Source organism: Cupressus sempervirens, chromosome 8 (assembly GCF_028749045.1).
Source record: "Cupressus sempervirens isolate cs-2001-9-10 chromosome 8, ASM2874904v1, whole genome shotgun sequence".
Lineage (NCBI taxonomy): Eukaryota > Viridiplantae > Streptophyta > Pinopsida > Cupressales > Cupressaceae > Cupressus > Cupressus sempervirens.
Genome location: NC_143125.1, coordinates 224,795,953 through 224,808,455, shown reverse-complemented (window position 1 = coordinate 224,808,455; position 12,503 = coordinate 224,795,953).

Sequence of the window (12,503 nt, the reverse complement as noted above, 5' to 3'; positions counted from 1 at the left end):
AGAACCTAAGACCTCTCTAATGAGAGATTCACAAGTTATTGTTGTGTTATAGGTTCTTTCCTTGAATACATTTTCACTTTCTAATTTTAAACCATATTAGGCACAAGGAGAAAATAAACATTCCTTTCTATCCTTTATTATGTATATGCTAATTTTGATAAGGGTACATCTCCCTACTTGTATCAAGACCTCATATTTAATATGTACAATTTCATGTTCTTTTTTTCTCCCTATACCATAAAAAACTACTTACATATGCTAAGGACTCTAGGAACCTTATTAGCTTTATCAAAATCAAGCTCATTGAAAGTAAACCTCATCTCCTAGAGTGATCTAATGTCATAGGACAAGAAAAAGGACAAGTTAATAAAAACTCTATTGAAAAAAAAAATATAATTCCATTGCGAAAAGTACCCTTGAAATAAAAAGGACCTTATAAAAAATTAATTTAAAAATTGGGAGATAAATATTTTAAATCAAATAAAGATAAATAATCACCATTGTTTTGGAGGATCCAATTTCAAAAAGAAAGAGGAGGAGAACAATAAACATGGGCTAGTTAAATATGATACTAGTCTTGGTGTGTGTTAGCTAGCTAGAATTTTAGTAGAAAGATAACAATGGTAAGGGGATTTCTAAGAAAGAGAAAAAATGTTGATATATGCTTGGAGAAGAGTCTTGAAGTCAATAATTCTAGAGAAGAGTTTGACTATGAGGAATACAATGTTTAAGAAGAGAAAAGGAAGGATTTTAGTGGGACAAAGTTGTTCCTAAAAATGAACAGGATCATGGTGATCTTTTAAGAGACTATTAGAGGCCACCCATAAGGTCATGATTATGACCTAGTGTCCAAATTCAAAGCCTAAGTGACAAACTTGTAGGTTAGATTAAAGCACTTGGAAAATAGAGTTGATGAATACATAGCTAGTAAAAGATAGTTGGGTAAAGATCTTGCCATACTTTTTATTATTACTAACTAATGCACAAGGTGAGGATAGGCATGGTTTATGGTTAGAGAAATATTATTAAGAATCTAAAGACAAATGTAGGGAAATGAGAGGAAGATATGAAAGACTTAATGTCATAATTTCTTAGAAGGAGGCTTGAAGGATAATTTATAGATATTGGCTAAAAAACAAGGACTTATCTTTGGTCCTAAAATTAGGCCTTATTATTTGGTTTCTTTTTATTCTGTAGTTTTTGTTCATGGCTTCTATGTCATTATTGTTTGTCCCTACGTTTCATTGGATTCTTGCTCCTTTAAAAGCCTTAAGACTTTTTTACCTTATGGTATTATTATGTAGGTTTAATGTTAGTCCTTGTGAATTGTTTATGGGCGAGGACCTCTATATGTATGTTTTTTATGGTTTATATGTTTTTGATTGTATAAGGGAGATATACATGAGAGTTTATTAGCATTTTTACAATTCTCACCATTTCTTAGCTTCTTGTTATTTATGGGGTTGGTGTTCAAAATTACAATTTTATTTCTAGGATAAAGACCCTTACATAAATAAATAAAAACTCATATAAAATCAACTATTATTATTGAGATAATTCTCTATCTCATACCATTTTTTATTTTATTGGATATATGGAGAAAAAAAATAGAAAGTATTGACATGTCTTGATGAAGAAGAGACATTTGATTTGAGAATACCTTTGTAACAAGAAGTATATGCCCCCTTAAGTTGTTGTTACCTCTATGAAAATTGGGAATAAAAGTATTTACAATATAAAAAGAAAAAAATGTACTAAAAAGAAAACAAAAGACCCATAACTTGTAATGAATGGAGAACGTAACCTCCAAGCGTATAAAAAAAACCACAATTAAGTTGTGTATGTAAAACACTAGAAACCCATTACACCCATCAGTACATGAAACTTTAAATTTTTTTAATTTCATAAAATTATCTAATATTTATTGAATATTTAAAAAGTGACTAGAGAAACTAAAAATAAATAAAATAAATAGTTGTAGAGTAAAAGAAAGAAAAATATAAATAAAAAAGATTAATTGTTCAAATAAAAATATAACATACAATCTAAATAAATAAAACAAACTTGAAATATTTTCAATTAAATTTAAATACTATCATCTTATTGTTTTATTTATTTACTTAATATTTATTATATTATATGAGGATGTTTTCTATAGTGACATCATGGGGTAGAGTGAAGTCTCCATTGTAATGATGTCAAATGTGTTAAAGAAAAATTTCAAATGACTTAAACTAAAGACCTTTCAAATGAAAGATTCATAAATTATCAGTGTGCTATAGGCTCTTGCTTAAATCATTTTGAATTTAAGGATTTTATAATTGAATCCATTCTTTATAATTGACTTTAAAGATGCACTAAAATCTCAAACTAACATTAGTTCAAAATTAAATAAATTAACTTTGTACATTTTTTCACCTATTTAAATTTTTATTTGTATTAATCTAAATTAACAAAATTATTATATAAAAAATTAAAAGCTACTTTAAAATAACATTTAAGATTATGGTAATTTTTTTTTGAAATAAATAAATTTAATTTTAGCAACACAATAAAGTTATATACACCAATTTACATTCACCCAATACAATGTATGAGCTCTTTCAAAAGACTATTTTAATAGGTATTATTGAAACCTTTGTCTATTCAATGATGATAATAAGAACTTAATGTATGAGCTCTTTCAAAAGACTATTTTAATAGGTATTATTGAAACCTTTGTCTATTCAATGATGATAATAAGAACTTAACTATTCTTCACACAAAATAGTATCATTTCAAAACTATAATTCTCATTTAATATAATATATATTTACTATTTTTAGAAACTTTTAAAAAATATTTTTAATAGACGAGTGAATATCCAATTAAAATCTATCCTAATTTGCAAAGGAAAATAACCACATCCTTATAGTTCATTATTGAATATAATTTTTTAAATTTGTTAATTAAATTAATTAGCCGATAGGCTATTATAGGTGGAGATTTCACTTAAAACTTGTCCGTTCATGCCAATACCATCAATTGTTTCAATGTTGTTTAAAACTGCTCAACTAATAATAAATGAAAATATGTTTGCAATCTCTTTTTGAGATTTTTGCAATCTTATTAATATCTCAATGAATCTTTTCACATTTCATGAAATCTGTCGGATCTTTTTATGATTCATGAAATCTACACTTGGATTATATTTGGGCAGAAATTTGCAATGAATTAATTCAATGTTAGCTACATCAGTGGGTAGATGAGTGGATTTCCATTTTCCTCTGCCCTCTATAAATGTCCTCTACCATATCAACTAATTTCTGAGAATGTGTTGGTCCAATTTCATGGTTTGCTAGTGAAGAATGCAAGATGGTAGGGAAGTTGTTCTTGATAGATTTTTATTGTTCCTTTTGCATATTATTTTCAGGTTTGGATAGGTATGGTCATTCTGGAGGTGTAAATGGTGAAGAATTTGGGCAGAACACTACAGAGGAAGATTTGAGTAAACATAGGTTTTTCAATCATGGGAGGATTGAGAGAGGGAAGTAGTGGATGTGTTACAGGTATACTGGATTGAGCACTTGGATATTTCTATGGCTTTTTGTTTACAACTCTTGGATTAACTTTGATTGGAAGCCCAGGAAAGTTCGAGGATTCAAAGGTATGTAGTTCAAACCCGAGGTAGTGTAGTGGTGGAAGAGAGCTTATATACAACCCTAGTTGCTTCTCTCATGCATTTGGTAGGGGATTGCTATGTATTTAATTGATTTTTATGTAATATTTGTATCATTTTAGAAAATTCTATGATTCTTTTTGCAAATTTGTGTTTTTATATTTTTGAGATCTGTACTATTTTTTTCTCAAATTTGTGTTTGATGTTATGGTATTTTGGTGTAGGATTGTAGAGCGATGTGAAGATTTATGTGTAACTATACAATCTTCCAACAAAATATAATGAAGACTAGCTTGTGAATAGCCACTGAAATAGCCATTTGTTTGCCGCTGAGGTTGCTATACATCCTACTCTTTTGAAGAGCTTTGTGAGGGTTTTTAATTTCAAAGAAGCTGATTCCCTCTTTGTCCCAGCCTATGTTTTGTGCAATTTAAATAGAAATAAATTAAACAATTAGAGGATGAGATAACATAAGTTACTTTGAAGAAGAAAAGAACCATTGTAAATGGGTCATAGTAGGGCCATGGTATCGACTTAGCAAGCTCCGTAACCTCTGTTAACAGGAAGACATTGAAGCTTGACACATTTGCACAGGCAAAATTAATGGATGTGTGGCTTTCCAAATGTACTTAAGTGAGGACTTCATTTGTGTAATGGGTCTCTAGGATTTGGTCATAGCAATAACTAATGAATATTTAATATATTCCAATTTGATTTGGAGTATTGTTCTACATAGCATGTTAGATTGATTTTATAGAAATAAAAATAATCTCTTTTACATAAAAAGATGAAGGAGAAAATTTTTTATTTTGTCCTCCCAACCTTCATGTTTGATCACTCTTCTATTGAAACTTCTAAATTTCCTCCTCTTCTTCCAAATAGTCCATTGCTTGAGTATATTATCTTGTGTATTTCCTCGTCTTCTTCAAACAATCTATTGCTTGAATATATTTTAATGTTATAATAGAGCAGTAAGAAACAATAATTACTAAATGAAATAAAAATATGAAATAAATTTGTACTTTTAATGGTATGAAAAAAAAAGTAACAAAAGAATGCCAGCTATATGATCTACATCTTATTGGTTTAAAAATAAAGTGATAAAGGACAAATTTTGTGAAAATGGCCACCTATTAAATTTACTCCTAAAATTTAACAATAATAGTTAAACAAAGAAAGGAAATATTATTGTGGTGGCCAATGATATGTTTTACTACTATTAGATTTGAATTTGTTTTTGATAAAAAGTATTTTATCTTTAAAGATTTTTTTAAAAAATAGATGTAAAAATTATAATTAATATTTTAAAAATGATTGCATTATTAAAATTATAAATTTAATTAAAAATATATATTAATATTTATTAGTTTTAAATGTTTGACCATCTAAACACATAGTCTTTACTATTTGATGCTTATTGTATAAAACATTGTTGTCGTTCTTAAATCAAAACAAAGCAAACAAGTTTTAATAACTTTTATTTAAAACTTTTTGGCAACAATTGAATTGCTATGCAACCTTGTTTAATATCTTGATATGACACTAAGAAATATTAAAATTACAAGAGTTGAACTTTTACAATAAACATTATTAAAAAAATCTAACAAACTATATAATATGTAAGAAAGGAAATGACAAAAGAATAGAAACATATTTATAATTTTTATTTTGGGACCTATTTATAAATCTAGTAAAATAGAAATGTTGCCAAGTATCCTACTAAAAAAATGCTTATGTTCTAGGAAAAAAAAGTACAATGGAATTTGTATTTGATGTATATCTATTAATATAAGTGATGGGGACTTTTTCACTTTTGAGCATCATGAATGACAACTAATTTTTTTATAAAACCATAAATATGACACTTGATTTTTTACTATTTTATTTAATAATATAAATATATATTAGAAAATAATAGATATTTCTATCTTGATTACTATATATTCATATTGATTTAAAATCTTTTTAAAAGAATATATGAATTTTAGCAACTTGTGTTTTACTAATTTTCTATATTAGTATGGAATATATTAGAACTCTTTTAAAACAAAGCATATGAAATTAGAAATTTCCATAGTTAACATGAGATTATGCATATTACTAATTTATAGTTATTTTTAAATTTAATATTAATTATATTGATTATATATTTAAATCTAAATCATTTATCAAAATATTATAATTTAAAAAGAAATTGACAATCAATTTTTTTTTAAAATGTAAAATGAAAGGCATAAAAACAATCAAACTGTCATAAAAGTTGATATATATATATATTTGTAGATGCAATTTACTATTTTATGGATTTGTATATGCCACCATGTCAATTGTGATGTCTTTGTTTATTAGAATTTCGTTGTATATATTGATGTGGACATCTACTTCATTTATGCAATAACAACCCCCATTGTATTCATCTACTACCCCTATATAATTACTCAATTCCCATTATCATTAGCTTATTATGTTATCTTATGCACGACACTGAGACTAGTTTAAATGATCTCTTTTGTAGTGCCTACCCCTAGTTCGCATTTCTGTTATCATTGTCAAACTCTTTTAAGCCAGTTTTATGTTGATGATTAGTTAGATGGTTTATTATATCATGTGTTTTCTTATGGATACTTACCCCATACTTGCATGTGTATGGTGTGCGTGTTGTTTTCTTTATGTATGGCATTTCTGATGTGGTTAAGGAAGGGAGTCGTAGTCACCTGCTAGTCGAGATCTACATGATGCACCACTTCCTACCATTGCCTATTTAGCTTAAAATATTTGTGTCTGTACATGCATGGATTTTATGCAGGTTGCAAGTACCAAGTATCGACTTCCCTGAATTGCTAGGATGAGCGTACCCTATCGCATTATCTCAATGGTAAGAGAGGGGAGATAAATATTAAGTCCAAATCCTAAACCTTTAAGCCATTTGTCCTAGTTGATAATTAGGACAAGTATTTGAGTCGAGTACCCTTCGAATGTGTCGAATGACGTTAATTCATGATTATAATCCTTTTGTTTGATTTAGTATGCGTTTTGCTATGATGAGTTTTCATATGTTGTTTTATGAGTCTTTGGTGTATCTTTTATTAATTAAGTCTAATTAAAAGACTAATTAATGATTTAATTTAATAGGAAATTATTATGATATTTTAATATTTAATTATATTTAATTAATTGAGAAATTAATTAAATAAAAAGAATTAAATTTGAAGATAAAAGTTATAAGAATAAATTTAGAATGTGATAATATTTATTTAATTTAGTAATAATATATTTAGAGTTTATTTTTAAATAAATGCTAAATAATATTGTTATTTAAGTTAATAAATATTTTATCAATTAAGTTTCTAAAATAAATTAAAAACGTGAAAGGATATTAAATTATGAAAAAGATTCAAGTTCGCATGATGTGTGCATGAGTTGAAAATAGAAGAAAATTAATTAAAAGATAAAATAAGAATAATAATGTTATTTTAATTTTATTAAGTGCGCATGAGAATAAAAGTAATAAATTAATTAAAAATAGAAGTCAAGTGAAAATTAAATAAAGTTATTTGATTATTCATTTAATGTGCATAAAAAAAAGATAAAGCAAAGATTGATAAAAAGTTAATATGGAGTTAAGGGTTGTGAGCAAGGAGTCCTCCCAGGTGAACACACAATCAGTGCCTCGATTTAAGGAGAGAACTCTTTATCACAATTAGAGGGTTTATTTTTGATGAACAGGAATTTGGAGACGAATTTGGACGTAAATTTTGGAAAGGGAAATTCTGGAAAAGACTGTTAGAAAGAAGTGCTTCGATAGAAGCGAATTCTCTCGCAAATCTTTTGGGTGTTGCAATTTTAGCATCAAAACCAAGTAGGTTCTTAGGTTTTGAATCGCATAGCTAAATTATGCTATTTAAATAATTCTATCTTCTTTGTGACTATGGATTGTAAATATGAATTTCTCTGTGATGAACTGTGAACATTTCAATGTTGTAAATTACTTAAAAAACATGACATTATCTTCTGCACATGTGGTGATTAGTAAAGTAATCGAAAAACCCCATTCCATAGGTGAAAGGAATTATAATTAAATTTGGGTAGGGTTTTGAAAAAAAGAAAATTCTAGATTAAAAGTTTGAATGGTTGTTTGTATTCCTCCTATCAGATTAAATGGCAACTGTTTCTATATATATATATATATATATATATAATACAATTTAATTGAGGAAGGTATTTATTTTCATAAAATCTATTAAACAAAATCCTTTTTAAAAATATTTTTACATAGGAAATTGTTTTAAAAAATATATATAATATTAAAAAGAAATGCATATAAAATAATTTAAAAAAAATTGGCGGAGGGTGGTTTGATCATATCCCCACCTATGCCTTTCGGTAGCCTACGACTACTGTCGCAAACTGCGATAGCAGCGACACGTGCCACTGCGGCTGCAAGCCTGCGACAACAGGTACGCCACTGCGGCCGACCCATTAAAGGGAAGGCTGTCGGTATTAAAAGGTAAGTAATGTTTTTGTTTTTTTAAAAAAATTGTAAGTTGGTTTTATTAAATTTAAAATTTAACTTTGTTATTATTTATTATAATTTGAATAATTTTTATTATAATTTGAATAATATTTAATATATAAAATTTATTTAATTGTTTAAATTTTAATAATTATTTAAAATATAATTATTTTGATATATATATCATAGTTAATTAATCTAATCAAATTTAATTTAATTAATGATGGTTATGGTTAAATAAAAATTGTAATATTATGAATAAGATTACTTATATAATTATTAATTAACTTAATTAAATATAATTTTAATTAAGATTAATTAGTCAATGGATTTATGGAATTATTAATGATTTTGATTTTAATGAAATTGATAGATATTTTATAAAAATCAATGACGATTGATTTTAAATAAATTTTTATCCTTAGATTATCTATAGGTTAATTGTACAAACATTTAAATATAGAAATGGGTTTAATTGCAAGGGTAAAATTGTGATTCCTATCTACTCGAAAATATACACTGAAATGAGAAAACTTAAAACCTGTATTTAACCCAACCATGTGATTTAAAATAAACCAAAAACATGTTCTTGCATCTTGTCTTATGTATTGTTTATGTTTTGGGCTAGGGGTTGATTTAGCATTGACCAGTCCTAGCTTGTTACTAGAGGCTCGAGGGTTATGTGATTGTAATGTTATGATATTTTGTTCTCGATCATTTTAAACCCAACCATGGTGATGTGTTGATATTCTCTATGATGGATGTTTTTACTGGTTGTTATTGCTTTCCAGTTTCTTTGTGTGAAGCTGAGGTGTATGTTTATGAGATACTTGACTTAACCATTTTTGAGTCTTGATTAGTTATATTTGATAACCATTTTTGAGTCATCGGTCAGTTATACTTGGGTTACTTTCAGTCACTTTAAGAGGGCTAAGATGTTTTGGATGATTTGTTCTTTATTATGTCATGTGGTGACATGTTTTGACTTGACCATTTTGGAGTCTTCGATCAGTATTGTGATTTATTATCGGGATACTTTCTGGTTTCTCATTGGAGAACCATTGGATATTGTGATTTATCATGGATGCCTTCAGTTTCTGATAGAGAACTGTTGTGATCATTATGATTATTATTTGATGCTTTTTAGTTGCTTGTGGAGAACTGATGTGATTATTGTGGATTATATTTATGATGTTTTCAGTCGCTTGTATAGGATTGAGGTGATTTTATTATGATTCTTGGATTTGAGATTTCATGAGTCTAGGGTAGGTTATCTATGTGTAGTGTCGGGAAGTGGCTTGCAATGGGGGTTGGGGCCCTAAGAGGTTGCCTGGAGAAACCCATTGTAAGTTATTTTAAATAAGTGATAACATTTACACTAAATGGGGATTAAAAATGAACCTAATAAGATAATTGTATGTTCTCTCCCATGCCTTGAGTGCTAATATAGACTAGGATGGGGTAGAGAGAACGCTTGGTTGCGACCTTGCATTTCGTAGTATGCATCATCAGTACGAGAGGATACCAATGGCCGCAGGAACACAGGGGTCCCGAGATTCCTAGGGGATTGCTCGGGTAACTTCCAACATGATTTGTGCGATGACACTTGCCTGCTTACATAGTAGGTTTCCTACATGTCTTTGTGTGCCTTTGGGTCTAGATGTCGATCTACGTTGGAACCTGTGAGTTAGTATACTTTTAGGATTTCTTGGACTTAGAGAGTATTTGTGTTACATGATTTGATATTCTATTTGGGACTTGAGACTATCTCCTTAGCACAGTGGGAGTGGACCATTTAGGTTTCATGCCGTCAGGTGGTAGTACTTTTCACTCTTACCATTTGAGATCCGTCTGTAGTCACCATGGCTGGAGCTGCTTGGGATGCTTGTTTATCATGTTTAGATGATGTTGTATATTTATGCTTTATTCTAGTATGTTAGATTTCATTATGCAAATATTGTAGCATGTTTAGGTGTGACATCCCTATTACTATAGTACCAATGATATCTTCGGTGGCTTGGGATGTTATGCATGGGGAATGGCTAGGCCCACGATGGTCTAATGATGCGATTGATGGTTGGGAGGAACCACACATTTAATTAATTGTGTTTTATGATGTTATATCTTTATGATGGATATATGTACCATGTATTTTATTAGTTTCATTTACTTTATTGCACTTGTATCATGGATTCAATGAGGGTAATGCATCTTTATTTTTACATATGTATATTCTTTTAAGCCTTTCATACCCTGTGACATGTACAGTGGATGATTGAGCATTCCAAATTTTATTTGCTAAGAGGCATTCGGAACAAATGTATATTAAATGGACATTGGACTTTCTTATTATTCTTTCATGTGGATGTGGTAGTTGTTAGACTTAGGATTAATTAAATTTAAATGTGACTCAACATCTTGGGATCCTTAATTAATGTAACCTGCTATGTATGTTTGTTGATGATTACATGTTATTGCTTCTACTACTATGTGTTTGATGTGTACGTTATACTTTCTTGTTTTTTTTAAAAAAAATGTTTAGCAAACTTAGTAAAAACTTTAGGTTAATTCTTTTGGATCCCTTGGTGGGGTGTTACATCTTTAACATCAACTATAGTGCCCAAGAAAATATTGTTGTATATTTCTCAGTCATAGGTGTGATTATAGTCTAATGAAGATCAAATAGAGGAATTTAAGCTAGATTCTTAGCAACTTGATGATAGCATTTGTTCTTAATCATAAACATATCTAGTGCATAAGTTCTCTATGACCATGAGAGAGAAAGTCATGTTGAACATTGTTCACATAATTATAGAAAAAAAAGTCCCACAAGTGAGAAACACCATTGAATGTTCACTCACAACCTCAATAGTATTCATCCTTTTAGTTTCTATTGCATCCCACTTTTTTGTAGTTTTCATATACTCATTCTCCACTCTAAAATCAAGAGTTTATCATTTCATTAGGGATATAGGATTGATATATAGTTGTCACTTCCCTAAATGATATGTAGAACAAAAGTTGGAATATTGATTATGCTCTTAGAAAAATCACAAAGACACTTGCACAAAATATTCTCATGGAATGCAATGATTGTAGGATGTATCCAAAATGGTAATTGTGACCATATTCCTAATTTTTTATTATAGAAAAATTCAAATAAAATAAAATTAGACGAATACTTAGATACTGACTATTCATTCAAACCATCTTGTACCCCAACCTAACACAAACTTTGTACATGTAAAGTATGCAATGAATGCTACCTTGGGATGCATGTCACTTCAATGGAATTTGGTATGGTTTGTACCATATACGTGCTCATGAAAAAGGAAGGCCTTTATTATTTATGTGTAATAATATGGACCTATGGAAATAACTAGACAAATTAAAAAATTGAGCCAAAATTGAAAAGATGCTTATCACATGAGTAAATCCAAAGTGCAAGTGATCCAAACTCATGGCAAATAGTACAAATATTGTTGGCACACAATTATCTTCTCATAAGTCAATTAAAAAATAGAATATCTCCCATGAAGAATTACAAATTTTGAAGTCATAATAGTTTGAAGACTCCATACACATGAACACTATTATGATTTGTATGTAAGTAGAACATGTAGACCACATTAAAATATAAAACCAAACATGACCCATACTATAAGGATGTTTAAATAGATGTTGAAAAGCTACAACTACTTAGTGATACATCACTAAGTATAGACATTTCAAACATGTTTCATAACATTGACCTATTGACTGTGAATGTTTGTTATCAATTAATATTGATAATGACATGCGATAGATATCATCAAAGGAACCTTAAAAATTTAGATGCAAATGACCTCCTTATTCATTTGTTAGAACTTAACTCTTTACAATAAATGAATATAATATTGAGGGACTTCTTGATATGGATTTTCCCATACTCTTCTTGGATGTGCCTATTGCATTGCCAATACAACCTCACTATTGTCAAGTTAAAATGCATGAATGTGCAATACACTTAATGAGATTCCTTGATAGAATATCTAAAAACCACCCAAGTTTTTTCTTTATTATATTGCATCTAATAATGAGAAATTGCAATCAAGGATTCTCTTTTGCGTGTGTTAATAAAAATCTAGATGATTGCATCCCAACCATTGTTGAAAATATTTACATCCACATACAATAATTTCCCAAAACTCAATTGGTTGAAGAATTGATTCATTTTGGATCTTCCTTGTTGGTAACCTAGGCGTATTGGGGAAAATGTCATGGTCAGATTTCAAATATGATTAACCAACTAGGATCCCCTACTCTATCTGCATATTTAGTGTTGTGGATACT